The sequence below is a fragment of the Vombatus ursinus genome, unplaced genomic scaffold (genome assembly GCF_900497805.2).
Source record: "Vombatus ursinus unplaced genomic scaffold, bare-nosed wombat genome assembly UNPS02005459.1, whole genome shotgun sequence".
NCBI lineage: Eukaryota > Metazoa > Chordata > Mammalia > Diprotodontia > Vombatidae > Vombatus > Vombatus ursinus.
In genome coordinates, this window is record NW_020945237.1 from 9821874 (window position 1) to 9844632 (window position 22759).

Consider the following 22759-nt stretch of genomic DNA (forward strand, 5'->3'; position numbering starts at 1 on the left):
TTTTTAAAGAGAAATCTCTCTTTATGGTTACTTTACAAATACTGAAAGCATTAGCTGAGGGAATTAGTGGTCTACTGGGAATGAAAAGTTCATTTCCACTGAAAATGCTACATGGGCTTTTGGTGAATGGAATTCATTTATAACAAGGATCTGAAAAAAATAAATTTTCAAACTTGGGATATGTTAACACCTTTAAAAATATAATAACTTGAATTTCATTAGTCAAATGATTACATAATAATTTCATAGTGACTGACTATTTTGACGGACAGGGAGTCATTTTTTTTTCCCCATAATTGGTACGATTTAAAAGTTTAAAAGAATTTTCATATAGAGACTATGTATTTGTAATTAACACAGAATAATGACATTATCATTTGAATTCATAATCATTTCCCTAGAGAATGATTTTTTTTAAAACTTTTGAGCATTTTTTGAAATTAATGATCTATATTGGCAATTTAGAGGGAAAGAAGACCCCCTAGCCAATTAGCAGAAATCATAAATAAACATAGGCTTGAAGAATTGTTCTTGTTGACAAATTTGAATATTAATGCGAATGTTGACTTGGAAAACAAAGATTATATTCGTGACTTGAGGCATTTTTTGAAAGAGAAAAAAAAGGAACACATAGGATTTCAATTATGTTCACATATGGGAGGAAACGTGACCATTTACTGAATCAGATTGCGACCAGAAGAGTAGATCTTTCCCTTATTACATCAGCTTTAAATGTTTCCCTGTATGTTTCCCCTGACCAAATCAAAAATGCTTTTTGTAGGAGAAATTTGTCATCTTGAGACAGCAGTATGCTCTTAAAAAATAAAATCATAAGAAGTGAAATATAACTACATTATGTTTGCAGGAAAATTCCAACCTCCCAATCCCACGCTAAAACCAACTAAACTAATCCAACATCAGTCGTACTCCCTCAGATATTTTCTGTAACAAACTAAAACATTTCTGTATAGGCCAACAGTATAGTTTCTACTAGGACAAGTATTATGACTCTGTTTAATCTTGTTTCTTTTTAAAATTCAGCCTGTAACTAATGGGCCTTTCCTTACTTCAAGTAATATTCAATCCATCAAAAGAATTGGCATAGTCATTGAGCTTGAAAAATATATAATCTGGATTATTTTAGTAAGCCTTTAATTATTTTGGGAATCCATTATGCCTCACAATAATCAAAAATTTCATTTACTTGGGACAGCTAGATGACGTAAGCACCGACCCTGAAGTCAGGAGGACTTGAATTCAAATCCAACCTCACACCAAACACTTGGCACTTACTAGCTGTATGACCCTGGGGAAGTCACTTAACCCCAATTGCCTAAAAAAAGAAAAAAAAATTCATTTACTAAATCTTCCATTTACACCAGCTACAAGATTTCTTAATATCCATGAATTTGTTTGTTTGTTTTTAAATATTTTTATAACTGTGCATTGGTATGATTGTTATGAATATTTCAATATAATTGAAAATCCCTGGTAATATTATATATTTTATTTTGTGCATTTAAGAGCACTATTCTGTTCCATAGGTTTCAACAGACTGTCTAAGGCATCTGTGATACAAAAAAGGTTAAAAATCTCTGAGGGAAAGGTGGTCTGAATTCTAAAGTTTTGTTTTTGTTTTTGTCTTTAAACAGACTCACTCTTGAAATATATCCAGTTGCCCAAACTGAACTAACAAATTACTCCTTTAGTATCCTAGATCTAATGACTAGATCAGAATGAATTATATTCGGCATCTAGATTGTATATAAATGTTTCTAAAGTACTGTAGGGTACCAGACAACTACACCTTCTGAAATATTTTTTAAAATTATTAATATACACTTTTTTGGGAGGAGAGATTTTGATAAGGAAAAGTAAGCTTTTGTGATTATATAGACCATGACTGTATAACCACAGATTCCTAATTAGTGTGATACAAGATGGTTTCACTATAAAGAATGAAGGAGAGGCTTCCCTTGCTCATGTTTCCTTTCTAGGGCCAATCCCAGGGTTTGTAGCATCCAGGCTTCCAGCATTCCCTTTGTTTTGTCTGCCATTTTCCATCCTTGAGTCTACTGTGAAACGTCATGTTCTTCTTAAAGAGATGGTGGCAAATGTTGCTTTTATGGGAAAGACAGTTTGTGTGTGTTCAGTTCTATGGGAATCACATTAGTTGCTTCCTTGAATGGTGTGAGTGTCAAATGGATCATTTCAAGGATTCTCTCATGTATGTTGCAGTTAATGTTAGCCAAGGGGTTTTAAAGAAATAGTACCGACCTCTCCACAGGGCCCTTTATCATTCAGTCGTTTCAGTTGTGTCCAACTCTTAGTGACTGTGTTTTGGGGTTTTCTTGGCAAAGATACTGGAGTGGTTTGCCATTTCCTTCTCTAGCTCATTTTACAGATGAAGAACTGAGGCAAACAGAGTCAAGTGACTTGCCCAAAGTCACAAAGCTTGTAAGTGTCTGAGGCTGGATTTAAATTTATGACGATGAGTCTTCCTGATTCCAAGCCCAGTGCTCTATCCACTGTGCCAACTGGCTGCCCTAATTTAGTCCTAAGAATTTATTTTACTGTCAGGGAGAATCAGTCTCATTATTATTTCTAATGTCAAAGTGACATTTTCAGAATCATTTTTTGCTTTGTATATTCTTTGTATTTATTTTGAATCATGGGACTATGCATGTAAAGCTAGAAGGGACCTTAGGGACCATTATGGCCTACCCCCTCTTCTTAACAGATGAGGAAACAGAGGCTCAAAAAGATTAAGTGAAGGATAAATATTTGAAGACCAGGGACTCTTGGAAAACCAGGTTTTTGTTTTTTTTTTCATTTTTGTGTTTGTATCTTCAGCACTGAATTCAGTGCCTTACCCATGGTAAGTGCTGGAGAAATGACTGTTGGTTTGTATTCAGCTACCATTAAAAGGCCTTGCATCGCACCTTTATAGTTAAATTAGAAATTAAGATGAATGGACTTAGCATTCAGTTATGTATCAAAGCCTTTTTTTTTTTTTAGCAATTTTAGAAATACTTCAAAGAGAAGTCACTTTGATGTTTTGATGTGGAGAAAATATAGCCAAGAGAGTAAGGGTTTGCTAAGAAATCATATTCCTGTTTAATTTAAATTGTGCCTAGTACTATTAACAGCACTGAATGGGAATAGAAAACATATCTTTCTTCTGAAAAGAGAATATTAATAAGATGTTGATTTTAAATGTCATTCAGTAAACTGTTTCATAGGAGCAGTTCACACAGGCGTACAACTTACCCTATGCACAATTTTAAAAGAAAATGCTGCCCTCTATGTGGAAATAGGACGTGACTCAGGATGCAGGCTCTGAGTAATTCCAGTAGTTATAAAAGGTAGATGTCGAACCCTCACACACAACATTTTATAGAGCCAAAATATTTCTAGGATGAGTTTAGGTTAAGGGTATAGTTGATATTCATGTAACAAAACCTAGTTAACCTCTTTGAGTTCATTAAGCCTACAAGGACCAGACCTTTGACTTTGGCTTCATTAGCGCCATTTTCTAAACAAATTAACTAATCCAGGCTGTGGGTAGCTATTTAATTACTGTATGGTTGAGTTCTTTCTCTGGTCTGAAAAAAACCTTAGCAACCTAAGGAACTTTCTCAACTAAACATCATCCCTACCCTATGGAACACTGATAAAAGCAAATAGATCAATTAGTAGATGATTAGTGGTAGGGATGGTCTGTAATGGCATCACTAGTTGCTCTTCTGTATACACATACTCCAGGAGCTAAGGTACTAACATGACAGTCTAGTCAATAGCCCTTAAAGATTGTTACAGCCAAAATATCTTTTACTTATCCTATCCTTGTGGGAAAAAGTTAGATATGAGATAGAGGATAGCACAGTTAAGTGGATGCAGACCTGGTTAAATGAACAGACCCAAAGATTAGTCATTAATTGATATAAGGATTCAATAGAGAGGTTCTTACCTGATTAAGTGGTTACTATTTTAAGTGGGGTGATTGAGTCAGCTGATCTCCACCCTTACATAAATACAGGATGGGAAAGGAATTATTAGGCAACAATTCAAGAAAAATCTGGGTTTTTCTAATAGACTATAGGTCCAATCAATATGAGGCAAAAGTAGAATATACCAACCAAATCAAGAGGATGCAATTTTACTCTGCTCTGCTAGAGATAGAGTTTCCAGAATGAAAAAGTTCTTGCTGCAATCCGTCCTCATCACATCATGCCTGGAGAATTGTGTTGCAATCTGGGTGGCACATTTAAGGAAGGATGGTGAGATTCTTGAACAAGTCCATAGGAGGATGACAAGGAAAGTGAGGTGCCATGATTATTTCAAGAAAATAAGGATGTCTAACCTGGAAAAGAGAAGATTTTGGAGAGTGGGGGACATAATAGTTTTCTTCAAATATTTAAATAACTGCTATGTGGAAAAAGAGTTTAATTAACTTAGGTTGTCCAAGAACTGTGAACTAGGACAATAAATGGTTGGAAGTTGCAGAGAATAAGATTTTGGCTTGATTTAAGGGAGGAAAAAATTACCACCACTTCCTATCAGGTATTTCAAAGTGTAATAATAATCTGTCTGAGGATGTAATGAGCTGTTTCTCACTAGATGTCAAGTGAAGGATGGCACCCACTGGTTGGGTGTATTAGAGGAAATTCTTGTTCAGGTATGGGTTGGACTAGACTGGGTCTTCCAACACAGGAAATCTCTGCTGTAACCTTTGCCTCTTATCCTAGCATTGTTTGACAAACACCTAAATTAACTACAAACGACATATAAAGGAAGATGCTATCTGCATCCAGAGAAAGAACTGATAAATAAAAGTATGTATGGAAGAATTTTACATAGATACACACACACACACACACACACACACACTCATATTTGTATCTAATGGTAACCATTTCTAGGATGGAAGGGAGGGAAGAAAAAAAGGAAAAAAAGAAATTTACATAACTTTATTATATATTTAGAAGGAATGACAAGTTGCACATAATGGATTTGCAATTTCATATGCAATCTTTTATATTATACTATATTATGGAAATGTTTGTTTTATTCCATAAGTTAAAAAATAAAAACAGCAAAAAAAATTTTAAAGTTTTGCAGCATTCAGAGGCTTTTCTGAGCTGCCAAAATCCTTCAAAAGTAATCATCTCTGGTTAAGTCCTGCATGAGGTTTAATGCAGTGTTCATTAGAGTTTGACTGACTATAGGGACAGCTTCTATTAAAGAGTATTAACTTGCATGGATGAAAATTCATCTATATTTTGCTAACATATCTTGCTGAAATTTCATGGTGTGAAATATTTTATTGTTAAGATATCTCAGTCAAGTAAATCAACCATTTTTTGGTTTTGGTTTTACTTCTCTAACCATTTTTTTTTATTGTAGCATATCTCCATAACTAGAAAAAGTCACTTTGGAAAAGATGGGGTAGGCATATTGGGAACAACTAAGTAGGGTTATAGGTTTAACCAAAATCTTAAAAAGGCAATTATGCATCATTAATATGTTTTTATCCAAAGATGTTTCCCTAAATTTGAAGAAAGTGGAGTGACATTCTAGACTTGTTATTTTAATCTGTACTTTAAAAATAAATGAATAAAAAGGTACTGATTGCATTATACATCAGCTTCAGATATCTAGCAGACTGTCAAAACATGACATCAAGGGGACAATTGAATTCTCTAAATGTCTTGTTTGTGCACCAGAAACCCATTGCGAGGTTAGTCATTCTGATTAATTAACTCATCACATTTTCATGTCCATATTGTTTATTTTAAATAGAAAAAATATTAAATTAAGAAGAATTGTACTTGTTACCCAACAAACTAACAAAAATAGTTTTTGTATCTCTCCATTTTTTCTCTACCAACATCATTTTGTTAGTTTTTCTTGATTTCTTTAAATAGATCCCTTTCTTGACTACACTTCATTCGAATCTTATGGTTTCAACCTTGTTTCATTACTTCCTATTTATCATAGGACTATAGCTCTAAAGCTGAACAGGAACTTAGAATCCATCTAATCCAGCCCTTTCATGTAACAGATGAGGAAACTCAGGTGTCAAACATTTGAACCCTGTCAGTGCCCTTTGCACTTTACATAGCTGTATCCTTATCCCCATCCTTCAACCAACCCACCTATTACATTCTGGAACTTGCCTCTCCAGTCTGTCAGTTATCTTTTCATAGATCGCATATTTATTATATATAAAAAGGGCCATTTACTGCGTCCCTTCCCTAGTATGTATTCACAGGATCATAGATTGAGAGTTGAAAAAGACCTAATAGTTAATCTAGTTCAAGCCCCTTATTTTACAGATGAAGCAATTGGAGCCCAAAAAGATAAGTGATATATATGCCTGGGTCACTTGAGTACTAAGTGGCAGTGCCAGGCTTTGAACCAAAATCTCTGACTCCAAATTCAGGGTTGTTTCTAATGATCCACAGAAGAATTTTATGAGAGCAATTTTATGGTTACAGTGTATATTTCAGATATGTGATCTAGCTTCTAGTATACATTGTAGCATATGTAAGAATGAAAATGGATCATTCATAATTGCCTAAATTATCTCACGTCCAGTATTTGAAAGCCAAAAATGTCAGTCAAAATGTGATGAAAATATTATCTGTAGCATAATTAAAATATAAATTATGTTGTAAATTATATAAATTTATAAACATAAAGTAATTTAGAAATAGAAAGTATAAATTACATTGATGTTATATTATGAAAATAATCTAATCTGTGTTATAACATTTTTAAAATATTATATTGATATTTTAAAATATATAATATTTTAAAATATAATTATAATATAGTTATATCTTTAATATTATAATCATTATAATATATTGTATAAATATTCTAATAAACACAATTGGTATTAATTATATTATTATACCTGATACTAATAAATATTATAATTGATAACCCCCCAGAAGTCACATCTCTAGCAAACTCAGCTTTCAGAACACCAACATGTTTCCATAAACAAATAAATGGAAAAGACCTCTGAGAAGCAGAAATGTCTTACAGCCTGGTCAGTTGATTTTGATAAGGGAGAGATAAAACAGCACTGAAGACTTAACCCAGACAATGATTCATAATATTAGGCAACAGATGAGAAACAGTGAGGACCCACTGACAGTGCAGAGTGGCAGTTCATAGTGAGGGAGAAAATGCAAGAAATATAAAAGAGAGATACAAGAAATGTCAAAGCCATTACTATGGGATCATTTAGTGTAAGAAGTAATGACCCTAGATTCCTCTTAACATCATAGGATTTCAAATTGTAAAGGGCCAGATAAGATTGTCTAGTCTGAGATTTCTTAGCCTGGAGTCTGTGAACTTTAAAAAAAAAATGATAACTGCATTTTAATATAATTTCTTTCCTTGGTAATCCTGTATATTTGTAGGTATTTAATTTAATTTTTGAGGCAATTGGGGTTAAGTGACTTGCCTAGGGTCACACAGCTACTAAGCGTCTGGAGTTAGATTTGAACTTGGGTCCTCATGACTCCAGGGCTGATGCTTCATCCACTATGCCTCCTAGCTGCCCCTGTTTACAAGTATTTTAAAACATTTTTCTGAGAGGGGACTCTTCAACACACAAAAGAGGTCCAGGAGCCCGATTCTGGTCCAACTCATCATTTAACAAGGAGGCAGCTCGGTATGGTGGAAAGAGCACCAGCTCTGGATTCCAAGGACCTGGATCAAAATCCCACCTCTTACCTTAGCACCTGCATGTGTGACTTAGGGAAAGTCACTTAAGCTCTGTAAGCTTCAGTTTCTTCATCAGTAAAATGAGAAGGCTGAAGTAGGTACCCACTGATCTCCAGATGAGTGAATATAACTTGTGATGGATTCTGGAATGCTCTCCTGCCTACCTTGCTCTGCATCCTGATGGGTCTTATTCCCTATGATTGTAACTGACATTCAATATGCTATGTTTTAGACAGCAGAGTTTAGCTCCAAAAGATTTGCACTGAAAAGGGTTAAAATTTCAAAAGCTTGGGTCGCTTAGGGATACTTTAGGTATCTAGAAATCCACTTATATTCCTTACTGAAAGGAAGTTCATTATTAATCTCAGTAAACCCCTTCATTTTATAGATGAAGAAACTAAGGGACATGGATGAAAAGAGGTAGGGATTCAGTATGGCAGAAAGATGAGAAAAAAGAACTAAGGGATGGGCACAGAGTGAGTTGAATATGAAGGCGTGATATCTAAAAAATAAAATTAAGGGGTGAGAGAGGATTGTACTAGGAGAAGGAGAAAGATAGAGGTAGAATGGGGTAGATTATCTCACAGAAAAGAGGCAAGAAAAAGATTTTACAGTGGAGGGGAGAGAGAGGAAATGAGAGGGAATGAGTGAAACTTATTCTCATCGGATTTGGCTTAAGGAGCAAATAACATACACACTCAATTGGGTATGGATAGATATCTTACCCTACAGGAAAATAGGGGGGAAGGGGATAAGAGAGGGGGGGATGATAGAAGGGAAGACAGATTGGGGGAGGGGTAGTCAGAAGTAAAGCACTTTTGAGGAGGGACAGTGAAAGGAGAGAGAGAATAGAATAAACAAAGGGCAGGATAGGATGGAGAGAAAAGTAGTTAGTCTTTCACAACATGACTATTATGGAGGTGTTTTGCATGACTACACATGTATAACATATATTGAATTGCTTGCCTTCTCAATGGGGGGGGGAGGGAGGAAGGGAGAGAATTCGGAATTCAAAGTTTTAAAAACGAATGTTAAAAATTGTTTTTACCTGCAACTGTGAAATAAGATATACAGGCAAAGGAGTGCAGAAATCTATCCTGCCCTACAGGAAAATAGAAGGGGAAGGGGATGGGGCTGGGGGGGGGGTGATAGAAGGGAGGGCAGATTGGGAGAAAGGGCATTCAGAATGCACGCCATCTTGGGGTGGGAGAAGGGGAGAGATGGGGAGAAAAAATGGAACTCAGAATCTTGTGAAAGCGAATGTTGAAAGCTAAAAATAAATTAATTACTTAAAGAATTAAGAAATGAATTCATTTGGAATCAGAAGACTAAGTCCCGTCCTGAATCTTTTCAATTGAGGAGAATGGAAGCTCCCTGCTTGGGGTTTGTTTTCCTCATTCCCCAGCATCTTGGCTCAGCGCTTGCTACATAGAAAGTGCTTAATGAATGTTTATGGAATGGAATGGAATTGCTAACTATGTGATGCTGCTGGTGGTAAGAATGAATTTCCAGTGAATAAACCCAATCAAACAATGCATAGTCAGCTGCTCTACAACTCCAAATTTTAGACAGTTGTCTGGGAGCATTGAAAGCTTAAATGATTTGCCTAGGGTCACACAACAAGTTTATATTCAAAACAGGATTTGAACCCAAGTCTTCCCGACCACAAGAGTGCCTCATTATCCTATACATCACATTAATTTCCTATGTAAATGATAACACAGGTCTAGTTTCATAATAATAGCTGGCATTATATAGCATCTCCTTCTTCCATTTCTCTATCTGGAAAATGAGTACAGAAACAGTTTTCTAACTGCTTTAACTGACTTTGCTTTGAGGACAGATTAAATGAAATGGTTACAGTGTTTGAACTATCTCAGCAAAAGGTTATAATACAATTATCCCTTCCATATTGTAGGGGTTAGGGATGTGACACCCCCACAATCTAGAAAGTCCATATAAAATTTTTTTGGCCCTCCCTTTGTACCAAAGAAGTCTTATTTTTTTTTCTTTTTCTTTTATGGGATGTTTACAGTATTAAAAGATAAAATATGTTGATGTTATACCATACTATAAATATATTTTATGCATTTCTGAGTTTCTAAACTTTTTCTGTGTCCCCTGATGGCCTTCACATGTTGTCTGCGGCTTCCACAAATTCCCAAAAAATTCCCGTTTAATTTCTTATGCTGAGCCACAATATATTGGAATTGCAAGAAGGAAAGTCACAATGTGGGAGGGATAACTGTACATCACTTCAAAGTCCTGCACTTTCAAACTTTTTTTGGAGTGGGATAAAAAGCTACTTTCCTATAGATGTTCTGTTAATATGAAACTGATAGGAGCAACTAGATAGGGCAGTAGATAGAGTGCTGGACCTAGAATCAGGAAGATCTAAGTTCAAATCCAGCCTGAGTCACTTACTGGCTGTGTGACCTTAAGCAAGTCACTTAAGCTCTCTGTGCTTCAGTTTCCTCATCTGTAAAATAGTAATGATGATAACACCCACCTCCCCAGGTACTTGTGAGGGTCAAATAAGATGATATTTGTAAAGCACTTAGCAAACCCCAAATCACTACATAAATCTTATCATTATTATTATTATTGTTATTGTTAGATCATTATGTACAAAGGCAACAAACAGTACTCACACTGATAGCTTGACATCTGGTCAGAAGTAATGCCAAAGAAGATAAGGGAAACTTAAAAAATTCATTAGCTCGATGAAGAGTCAGCAGACAATGTTTCACAGAGAATGGAAGAAGTTGTGTGCATTGGTAGTGGCAAGCAGAGTGATGAAGGAATTTTGAGGGACAGATGGACCAGTTGGGAAGCCAATGGGTGGCACAAAGTTGGGTAACAAAAGGGGAAAACTCATAAAAACTAAAAAAAAGGAAAAAACTAAAATACATAGAAGAATGAGTACTGAAAGGGAGCGTCGACTAATACAATAAAGAAAGCCGGTAAGGATAGAAAAGCAACAACTTCAAAGCAAATGAAGAATTGGGGAATGATTGTCATGGAGATGAGGCAGTATGACACTGGGAGGAAGTACTGGTTTGGGTGTCAGTTTCCTTAATTATAAAATGAGGAGGTGGAACTAGTTGGCCCCTGGAAGGATATGAGTTGAATGTAAGTACCTAAAATGAATGTTTTAGTCAATCTCCCATATCTTGTCCCCAAAGAAATATGGTTTCTTATTTAGAGTCATGGTCCAAGGAATGTTCCCTACCTTGGTCTCTACCGCTAAGAATCACAATCCACGTTCTTCCCAACTCAGATATGTCTTAGTGATTACAGTGCAACAAAGGTCAAAATGTGGTGTTGTGGTGAAGGTAAAAGAACCTTGACAGAACGGGAGAGGCTTCCTATGATGCCATTGTACAATGAGAGTCAATCATTGCTGCACATACCCATAAGACTATTTAAATAACCGTTAGAGAGGTTACATAGTATAGTGGATAGAGGACCACCTTCAGAGTCCGGAGAACATAGAGTCAAGTCCTCTGACACAGAGTAGCTGTGAGACTGTGGGCAAGTCATTAAACCTTTCAATGTGCCTAGGAAATTCTCTAAGACTCCAAGTTCTAGATGAGTTACTGATCTGCATTGGTAAAGGGATTTCCTATACCAGCTGTATCCAAAGCTGAAATCAATGTGTTTTAAGTTATTAAAACTGAAAGGCATACAAATTTGGATAAAAATGTAAACTGTCTGTTATTTGAGGACAGACAGTCTGGGTTCAATCTTAGAGATTTATCAATAATTACATCTGTATTTTGTGTTTGCCCTCACTTAGGGTTTCCCTTGGCAACATCTGATTTTGGCTCACTTTTAAAGTATGAGTCAGCTCACCTGCTAGCTAGCTGTCAAAGCAACCAATGAGTATTTTTAATGTAGACACATTTATCCCTCAAAAAGATAAGGACATAAATGGCACTTGGACATAAATCCTGTAACAGCAACCAAATTCTAAACATCAATTTCCAGTAGGCCGTGTACACTGTGGTTGTTGGTCCCATGGCAGATGTAAACTCTATACTCCTTTCTGCTGGTTACTCTGGCTCCCTGCTGCTATTGCCAGTTCTCCAGCTGTTTCTCAAATGCCATTGAGCATTGCCACCTGAGCTACCATGTCCTACCATGGATGTCTTGTTGTTGGTTCCTACTGCTCTATGCCCCCATACTTGACAAGGCCTCTTTGTCCCTAAGTAGGGCCATACCATGGAAGATCTCCTTTTTATGTCTCCTAGTTCCCATAACTCTCTTTCTCATTCTTCCTCTCCACCATTTCTGCCCTTTTCCCATGGACAAATAACACTCTAGGAAATGGTTTCAATGTATGTATACTCTCCTTCCAGGACGTTGGAGTGAGGGAGGAAAAGTTCCCATACATGCCTTCTACAAATACATTGCCTTATGTCATCTGAAGAGCATTGAACTTTCATTCAGAAGACCAAATTTCGATTCTGGGTCTGATTCTTCCTACTTACATAACTATGGACAAGTCGGTTCATATCTTTGGACAGCTATTTCACAACTGTAAAACTGACATAATAAACTGGTAGTAGTGGTGTACTGCAGGAGTCCCTGCTATTGCTTGTCTACTAGCTAGCACCACTAGCAAGGTGGGGCTGAGGCTAGTGGATTGCTTGAGTTCAGAAGTTCCGAGCCTCAGTGGGCCAATGCTGACCGAGTGTTCTGTCCACACTGTCCGGCACTAATATGGTGAGCGCTTCAGAGCGAAGAGCCATCAGGCACCTTAAGGAAGGGTGAACCAGCCCAAGTGGGGGAAATGGAGCAGGTTAAGGTTTCCATGCCAATGGGTATTGGTATCAGAGCAATGAGTGGCTGCTGCATTTCCATCCTGTATGAGATAGGGAGACCCAGTCTCAAAATAAAATAAACCATAAAATAAAATGGACATCATAATTCTTACCCGGCCTAGTTGTTGTGAAGAAAGTGTTTGGTAAATACTGAAGCTCTGTAGAACCAAAGGTTGAGAGCTAGAAGAAACTCTCTCTAATTTTATAGATGAGGGAGAAGAGAGTTTAAGTAGATTTCCCAAAATCAAACAGGTAGTAGAAATATGTAATGATGGCTGACATTTGCATAATGCTTTTGCGTGCATTAAGATTGGCCAGTCACCTTACATACTTTATTTCATTTGACCTGGTCAACAACCTTGTGAAGTAGATATTATAGGTATTCTTCCCATTCAACAGATGAGGAAACTGGGGTTATAAAATTAGAAATTTAGGCTGGGCGATCTCTGTTTTCCTTCTGTTCTAAAACTTCCTTTGATTCCAAAATTCAATTAAAAGTCTTTTGAATCTAATTAACCACTTCCTCCTTCATCATAATAGGTATCAGCCCAGGTATGATTCTCACAGGGCAATAAGGTTCCTTCACTTTAGAATTCGATTCTAAAAAGAAAGCTGAACAATTTAAGACAGTCACGCAATGCCTGTATCAGAATTCTCCTGAGAATAACGCATGTGAAAACCACTGCCAGCAAGGTCAGTTAAAACAAAAAAGTCAGAATCAAATGTTAGAGGCAGAATCCACGACTGACTAACAGAATTTCGTTTTATTCAAACCAAATTCATTTAATTCGAACTAAAATCTCCTGCCATTTTTTTCTACTTACCCATTGATTTGCTTCCACATATGTACATAGACTTTTCTGTTTACACACTGTATGTAACTTGCTATGTAATTTGTTCCTTGTATCTGCAGTCTATCAAATTATTTAAGCTTTAAATAACTAGTATGATTTCTGTCATTTAATTATGGCTGTAGCCACATGGTAGATGCTTATGCTGTATTTCAAGCTGACATAAATATACACATGGCCCTTTTCACTTGTTGTTGTTCTTAATTAATCTCTGCGTGAGAGGCTTGTAATGTAATGAGCTGTATATATATTTTTTAAAGTCCGCTCACTGTAAAATGTAAAAAAAAAACCCAGTAATTAAGTGCTTCCTAATTCTAAACTACAAACCTTGTAGGTCACTTATAAAGACTTATTTACCTTTCTCTCTGATGCCTATTACTTGTTGGAAGGGATGTCCTATTTATCACCAGTGCCAAAAATATATCTTCAGAAGCCTTTTTTTTTTTTAGACAGGGTAGACATGATTCATCCTTTGCTTTCTGAAGCATATAAAACTAAGGACTTTTTTGTTGGTTTTACTGTATGTGGAATTTCTGGATGTATCATGAACAAACAGTACTCTCATTCCTATTTTAAAAAAAAAATCCTCTTCAGCTCCATGTTGGCAGGGACTGTGGCTTATTGAATCATTATATCTCCCCTAATGCATTGCACATAGTGGATACTTCATAATTATTTGCTGATCAGGATATTTTAACACTTCAAAGATTTCCTTAAGAGAAATACATTTTCCCAAGAGATTCTTTTCCCATTCTCAGACAGCGCTGAGTATCTATATCAACAGGATGTGCAACTCAATCATGCCCACCTCAGAAGACACATATCCAATATCAGAAAGCCGATAGCAACAGCCAAGTGAACAAGAGAATCAATAGAGAAGAGACTCAGCTGAGAAGCCTATTGGCTTCCTGATGCAGTGGACCATCCTGGATCTCTAAGCAATATTCATATGATATTGGCAAAGAGTTAATAGCTGCAAATCGCTCCATTTTCTGCATTGAGCTGTGAAAGACAAATATGACCCTGGATAGAGTTCACATGAGATGAGCTGGTTTGAAGGATTTGTAAATTATAATAAATGCAAGTATAGGAATTTCCTTCCTAAATATGGATACACACACACACACACACCAAAACCAAAAGCAAATTTTAACAAATCTACAATTAAGATGTAGGTCAGTCTCAACAGTCCTAAAAGAAGAATTAAAGGTTCAAAAGCTTTGATCCTCTTTGGCACCATAAGTGTCGCTGTTATCTTCATTTTACACCTTAAGAAACTGAGGCACAGAGGTTAAATAACTTGCTTGTGGTCACATAGGAGGTAAAGTGTTAGAAGGAAGGTTTAAACCTAGATTTTGCCTAACATAAGTTTTTTTATTCATTCCAATATACCAAGATATCTCTCTTAACTATATGTGCCTGCAAGGAGTATTTTATACCTAGTTTCCTCATTTGTAAAATAAAGATAAGAATACTTATGTGGCCTATCTCACAAGATTTTTGTGAAGATCGGTGAGAAAACATATGTAAATTCCTCTTTAACAGTAAAGTTCGAGGCAAACAGGTTTCTCTTTTTTCCCCCAAACATGTTTCTAATGTAATCCCACTCCCAAAACCCATTGACGTGGGACTCCCTCCTCACTGATGGACATGAATGCCCTGCCCTACTTTAGAGGCAAGGTGCAGAAGAGAGGAGAGCTCTTGATTTCTCTTCAATCTTCAGGCTCTTCAAGCTTATCTCTGTACACTGATATGTGTGTGTGTATATAATATATATATATATATTATATACACACACACATACATATATACACACACACACACATATATATGTATATTAAAAAAAAAGTAAGTTGAAGAAGGCACTTGAGCATAAAGAACAGAAAGGGTAAAGGAAAGGGCTTCCTGAAATGGTTTTGCTTTGAAGGATGATAAGGATTATGAAAAAGATGTAGAGGGGCTACATTCCAGACAGGAGGAATGGCATTTGCAAATATACAAAGGTGAGAGGTAGAATGTTAAGTTTGGGAAATAGTCAAATTTGACTGAAAGGTAGAACATGTGAATGGATGAAACATAGCCAAAAAGGTAAACTAGAGCCAGATTGTGGGTGACTTTAAGTCCCACAGTCAATAGTTTGTACTTTATCTCAGAGGCAGTAGGGAGCCACTGATTGTTTTTGAGCTGGGGAATAAACTAGTCAGGTCTTTGTCTTGGAAGGGTTTTGGTAGCAGGTAGACAAAGGGATTGGTAAAGGAGGAAAGTGGAAGCAGGGAAGATCAAATAAGAGGCTCTTAACCTCAGAGCAGTGAGACCAGAGGTGATGAGGGTGTTATCTCTAGAGTATCTAGGCCATGTAAGTGTAGAGGGGAAAGAAGAGGGAGACGTTGTTGTGGTAGGACCACTATTCACTAATAATAGTAACCGATGCAAAAGGTTGAAACATAAAACAGATATAGATATATTCAATCAAATACATCTTTTTAAAAAAAATTCAACCCTGGTAGAGGTAGGCATAGTTTGTTCACTATAGAAAGAGATAAATATCTGTCTTTCTGTTTTACGAAAGTTTTAATTCTGGGATAGTCCTTTCTAATTTCTGATGTTGTAAAAAGTTAATAGGATCTCATTCAATATATTTCACATGAAAGAAGCAATGTGGTTTAGTAGAAAGAGCCCTGGATTTGGCATTAGAAGACCTGGATTTCCTGGTTCCCAGTTATGTTACCTTAGATAAGCCATTTACCTTTTATAGCTCTCAGTTTTCTCATCTATAAAATGGGAATAACAATACCAATAATATTTATATTATCTATAATTCCTATAATATTTATATCTATAGTATTTATACTACCTATAATATTTATAGTACTAATAATATTAATACTATCTATAATACCTATAGTATTTATGCTACCTATAATATTTATAATACTAACATTTATACTATCTGTAATTCCTATAATACTTCTACCTATAGTATTTGTACTACTTATAATATTTATACTACTGATAATATTTGTGTGTAAATCCTGTAATATTTAAAATGCCTATAATATTTAAACTACTTATAATATTGATGTTTATACTAATTATAATTCTGATAATATTTATACCTATGGTATTTATACTACCTATAATATTTATACTATCTATAATTTATATTTATACTATCTATAATTACTATAATATTTATACTTATAGTATTTATACTACCTATATTTATAATACTGATATTTATACTGTCTATAATTCCTATAGTATTTATGCTACCTATAATATTTATACTACTGATGGTATTTATACTATCTATAATTGATATTTATAATACCTATAGTATTTATACTACCTATATTTATAATGCTAGTATTTATGCCATCTATAATTCCTAGTATTTATGCTACCTATAATATTTATAATACTGATAATACTTATACTATCTATACTTGACAACAATTATAACACCTATCATATTTTTACTACCAGTAATATTTATACGACCTCTAATCCCTATAATATTTCATGGGGTTATTGTGAAGATCAATGATAAAAAGTTTGCCATGTGTCTTGTAAGCAGTAAAGCACTATCAAAAGTAAGTGATTAGAGGCAATCAGCCCTTGTCAGGAGAACTGGTTTTCCAGTCTGTCGCTGTCCCAGCTGAGGCTGGGGTGAAGGGAAAGGAGCCAGCCAACTTGTCCAAAATGCTTTTAGTGGCAATAGAAATTTGAAACTGATATACACCCTTTGCTGAAAGATAAAGTATTCATTTCCAGGTAGATCCCTGTCCCATACATCAGAAAATACAGCAGAAAGATACCATTTATCTGTATCTCTGAGTTATTTAATCATAATGAGTGAATATTGTTCTTGTTCATATGAATTCACTGTCCTTTTATAACATCATACCGACACACTTCAAATGTACTCTGTAATACAACAATATGAATGTAGGAGCTATCCTTTATAGAGAAAAGGACAAAAAGCTCGACCAAATGTGTTTTAAAGATCTATGTTTGCTACTCTCTTTTATAAGACAGGCAAAATCGAATAGGGAGTAGAGCATTGGATAGGCCACTAAGTGGCACAGTAGTGGAGCACTGGGCCTGGAGTCAGGAAGATCTGGTTTAGCATGGTGCCTAGCACGTAGATGCTGGCACACAGACACACATGCGTAGATGCTTAAATGCTTGTGTCATCTCTTCTTTCCATTGCATCGAGTCAGGAAAACTTAAGTCTGTATCCTGGGTCGTGTGTAATAGCTCTATGACCCGAGGTAAGTCATGTAACCTTTCTCAGCCTCGGTTTCTTCATCTCTAAAATGGGGATAATAGGATAATAGTAAGACTAATTGAGATAATATATGTAAAGTCCTTTGCAAACCTTAAGTTACTACATAAATATTAGTGACTGTTATGGTTGTTGATGTGATTCTCTTCTTTTTTCTGTAGTTCTGGGACAAGTAACTACTATCCAACCATTTGTAGTCATTTTAATTAGATAAAATAATTCTTTGAGTAGTTAAATAAAAGTATTAGGATGTGAGCTTGTTGTCTGTGGTCTCAACAAAAGCATCTTTGGTATATTTCCAGTAGGAAACAGGCCTGATACTTGCCAGTGGTGTTCTGGAAAAACTGGATCTCGGGGAAAAACAAAGTGCATTTAAGGCACACTTTTAAGTTTAATTTGTATTAGTACTTTCTCCATCACATTTTTAAGTCTAGAAAGCCAACAGAAAAATAAACCAAATTCTGATCTGTAGCTTTTGTCAGAGTCCAAGGTGTAAATACTCACCCTGACAGTAACAATTGACCCGAGAACTAGTCTGAGCTGGTGCTTCTCATCCTGATCTCACATGATTTTGATCTCCTCCCCCAAGTCTCAGCATTTTGAAAGCTGTTTATTCTGTGTATCTCAGAGATGGCTGGTGTTGGTTTGGCAATGTCTTTTAAAATGTTGTTCTAAAGTTTTTGTGAATCAATGTTACGGTCAACAATTTGGTCCTCGTGATGGTAGGGTATGAGGACAATTTTTTTTAGTTGAATTCTCTAAGATATTTTGAGGACCCTATTTGTAGTAGGAGGATTCGTGACTACTAGTCCATAAAAAAAGATATTAAGTTAATGATGCATACTTATAGCTCCCGGATAATATTGTAGTAGGTATTCAACAGGTACTAAATTTTTACAGCTTACAGTGGTATGTTGTGCTGCCTGCATTGTTCCCTGGAATAATCTACTTTTATCAATAAAACTGAGCTCATTTAAGATAACCCTTCTATAATTTCTTGAAGTGATTACCTGATCCTGATCTGCCATCATAAACTCTTCTAGTTACACAAAGAAATCTGTGTTACTTCTTTGACAACATATTCTTGGCTGACTTTATGTGGATGTTCCCCATGAAGGGCCTTTTGATTCTACTCTTGGGTCTTAGTTATTTCATAAGCTCCATCCAAGGGTAAGCCATTTGCAGTCGCATACAGTAAATTCAGTGGCATTATTATTATCAATATTACTATTATTACTAGGTGACCCAGATTGCTAGGCATGGAGCCAGGAAGACTCATCTTTCTGAGTTCAAACTTGGCCTCAGACACTTCTTAGCTGTGTGACCCTGGGCCAGTCACTTATGCCTGTTTGCCTCAGTTTCCTCATCTGTAAAATGAGCTGGAGAAGGAAATGGCAAACCACTCCAGTATCTTTGACAAGAATACCCCAAATGGGGTCACAAAGAGTTGGACAAGACTGAAAAACTACTGACCAATGGGACAATGTGACTAGGGTAATTTCTCTTAATCTCAGTTTCAACATAACTATAGTATCTTAAGACTTCACAAGTTTATTGTGTGTCTCAAATGAAATAATGTATATAAAGTGCTTTGCCAAATTTAAAAGTGCTATAGAAACATAAACTATTATAAAACAGAATACTAATAGCTAATATTTATATTTACAGAAAGCTTCTATCATGAAACCCTGTGAGGTCAGTGGTCTGTTTTAAAGACTAGGTTTTTCCATTTTGTCCAGGCTGGACATACAGCAGCCATTCAATGGACTGATCCCATTATTAGGAGCTTTGACATGCTCTGTTTCCAACCTTAAGGAGCCAGGGAGAGGGACTCTGCTGCTGGCCTCTGGCCATATTGGTCCTGGACTTAGAGTGGATAGCCAATCAGCTTAATAGCTCAGAGCTCCCTGGCTCAAGCAATCCACCAGTCTAAGCTTTCCCAGTAGCAGGAATTACAGGCATGTGCCCAACTCAAGTATTGTTTTCATCATTTTAGTGTTTAGGAAAGTGAGATTCCTGGTAGTTAAATGGCTTCCCATAGTTACCTGGCTAGTAAGGGGAGTGATTCAATGCTGGGGCTTAAGCCTCCAATTCCAGCCCTCTTCCCACCACACTGTGCTGAATGAATACAATTGCATTATATGAATTGTGAGTACTAGACAGTCATCATCTTCCCCCCAGGATGGTTTATAAAATCATGGGCGAATGGCAGGAGATGATTCTGTGTAAAAATTGGAATCCAAATTGTAAGAGAACAATTTAATAATAGGGCTGAGGCTCAGATATTGCTTTGTTCTTTCCCACAGCCTTCTCAATCAATAGCCAAGCATTCTATTCAGTTTCGTTTTGTTTTTTTAAGCAAGCATTTACAGTTAGTTATCACTGACAGTATAGCTAGTTTGGCAGAAAGAAAATTTGATTTTGAAAAACCTCTGTGTGTGTGTGTGTGTGTGTGTGTGTGTGTGTATAACTCTTTTGTTTTCCCAGCTATTATATGTAATCATGTAACCCTTGCAAAGGTTGTTTCCTCATTTCCACTTCAGGAAAAATAGAATTTGGCTGTTATCAAAAACACATGTGGGTTTTTGTGTGTGTTTTCCTTTGTTATTATGATTCATAAGCTGGCTGGCAGCAGCCATGAATATTCATGTTTGCACACAACATCACCCTGTGCACTGAGTGATGGAGCCATGGGTGGCATTAGCTCTGAAGGCAGGTGGGGTCAAGGGGGCTTTTTCACATGACCCATGCTAGTTACCTAAATAGGCTGAATTGCAGCAAGATCTAAGGCTACCTGTAAGGAGTCCTGTGAGCTTTTGCCATTGGGGACTTCTGGGAAAATAATGTCTTTCTTCCTGAGCCATGACCCCTAAGCACAGTTAGCAAGGGCCCACTAGTCTATTTAAAGTGAAAGTCACCTAATAGAAAGCTGCTTCTGAGTATACCTTCATTGTACCTATGCCTTCTGTTTGTATAAACAGTAACCATTTTGTACTCAGAGAGCAACAGGAAAACAACCATCCTCACTATAGACAGCCTGGGTCAGTAATTAGAGTGATGACTTTGGAATCAAAAGATCTGGGTTCAAATCCTTGTGACCTTGGGCAATTCTCACCTAATGTCTCTAGACCTCTAAGATCTCTTCTACGTCTCAATCTATGATTCATTTATCTTAAAATCCCAGGTTAGAGGTATAAAAAAATCGATAAAATAAGACCATAGAGCAAAATGAGCAGAACCAAGAGAACATTGTGTACAGTAATAAATTGTCTTTAAGAATGACTTTGAGTACACGTTATTTTGACTATTATTAATGCCCAAATTAACTATAAAGAACATATGAAGAAAGATACTATCTGCATCCAGAGAAAGAATTGATAAAGAGAAGTATGTATGGAAGAATTTTACATATATATGTATATATACATATATGTATATATTTGTGTCTAATGGTAACCATATCTAGAGTGAGGTGGGGAGGTAAGGAAGAAAGAAAAGAAATTTACACAATAATTTTGTTGTATATTTGAAAGGACTAGTAGGTTGAACATAGTAGAGTTACAGTTCCATGTGCAATCATCTTTTTTATTTTACTATGTTATGGAAATGTTTTATTCCATAAATTAAAAATAAAATCTTTTTTAAATGTAATATTAATAAAAAAAAAAGAAATAAGGCCACAGGGAATGGAAGAAGTTTGACCCGATTGGAAAAGGACAGGTATTATCTTGATTTTTTTAAAAAAAAGGGAAGAGAGTAGAGTCTGCAAACTAGAAGCAGTCTTTATTGGTAGAGGGGAATTTCCTCTTCCAAGAAGTCTCACTATTATTGAATTCACAGATCTGGTACCTATCCCTATCTCTTGTGAATATTTAGGAAAGGAAACAGTGACCCAAAGAACAAGTATAGCTTTTCTCAAGAGGAGCTCATTATTCTAAAGGTGAGGCATGGCTCTCTAAGACTTAATTTTTATCAACAGGGAGGAACTGATTACAAGAAATACAAGGAAACATAATAGAATTCATGTTTGAGGCAGCTTGGTGGTGCAGTAGCTGGAGGACTAGATCTAGCATCAGGAAGTCTTGAGTTCAAATCCAGTCTCAGACACTTCCAAGCTGTATGGCCCTAGGCAAGTCACTTAATCTCTGTTTTCCTCAGTTTCCTCATCTCTAAAAATGGGGATAATAATAGCACCTACCTCATAGCATTGTTGTGAACTTGATCAAATGAATGTTTCGCAAACCTTAAAGTGCTATATAAAGTTATTATTATGGAAAGGAAATCAGTGTCTGACCTGCACTCTAGCTTTGGAGAAATCAGATTTCAAAGAGTTTAGAGCAGGGGTGGGGAACCTGCAGTCTTTGTCCTGTGAAGTTTGGATTCAGTCAAAGGGCCGCACTTGAGGACCTAGTAGGTCACATGTGGCCTCAAGGCTGCAGGTTCCCCAACCCAGGTTTAGAGAAAGAAAAGATGCAATCAAAGAATCCAGTTCTACATGGATGACAATTCTACGGGGTTCTACATGGGGAGACAGGAATCTAAATTCTGCAGACGCAAGTAGAATTCTCATGAGGAAGAGGAGAGGTAGCTAAAAAAACTGATGTGAATTCAGAGACGACCCATCAATATTCTAAAAGATTAAAGTACAAGTAACTTTGGATGAATGTACAGAAGATTGAAGATTTTTTTTTGAAAGAGTACCACCCACCTGTATATATAGCACCCAGTTACAAGGGTCCTGAATCCCAAAATAAGCTGAAGCTGGCCAATATAAAATATTGGCCAATATTTTAAATTAAAATATAGCAAGGAAATAAATAGCAAGAAAAAAATACTAAAAATAAAAGGAAAAAAAAGACTGAGTGTTTTGAGGAGGAAGAAGCTTTTAAACTAGATCAGGGGCAAGAGGAGGTTTTTTTTTTTGTTTTTTGGGGGTTTTTGGTTTGTTGTTGTTGTTGTTGTTGTTAAAGGGCTGGATTGCCACTTGACGTGAATAGGATTATGAGAGAGGTCAGTGAGAATACTAAATTGTGGTTTAACTTTGTTATCTT

The 22759-nt window shown here is 36.1% G+C and overlaps 1 protein-coding gene across 2 annotated transcripts in view; it reads left to right on the forward strand.

Annotated features, from left to right (window-relative positions):
* CACNB2 (calcium voltage-gated channel auxiliary subunit beta 2) overlaps positions 1-22759 on the forward strand; it is a 398122-nt gene that overhangs the window by 186608 nt on the left and 188755 nt on the right. The window lies entirely within an intron of this gene.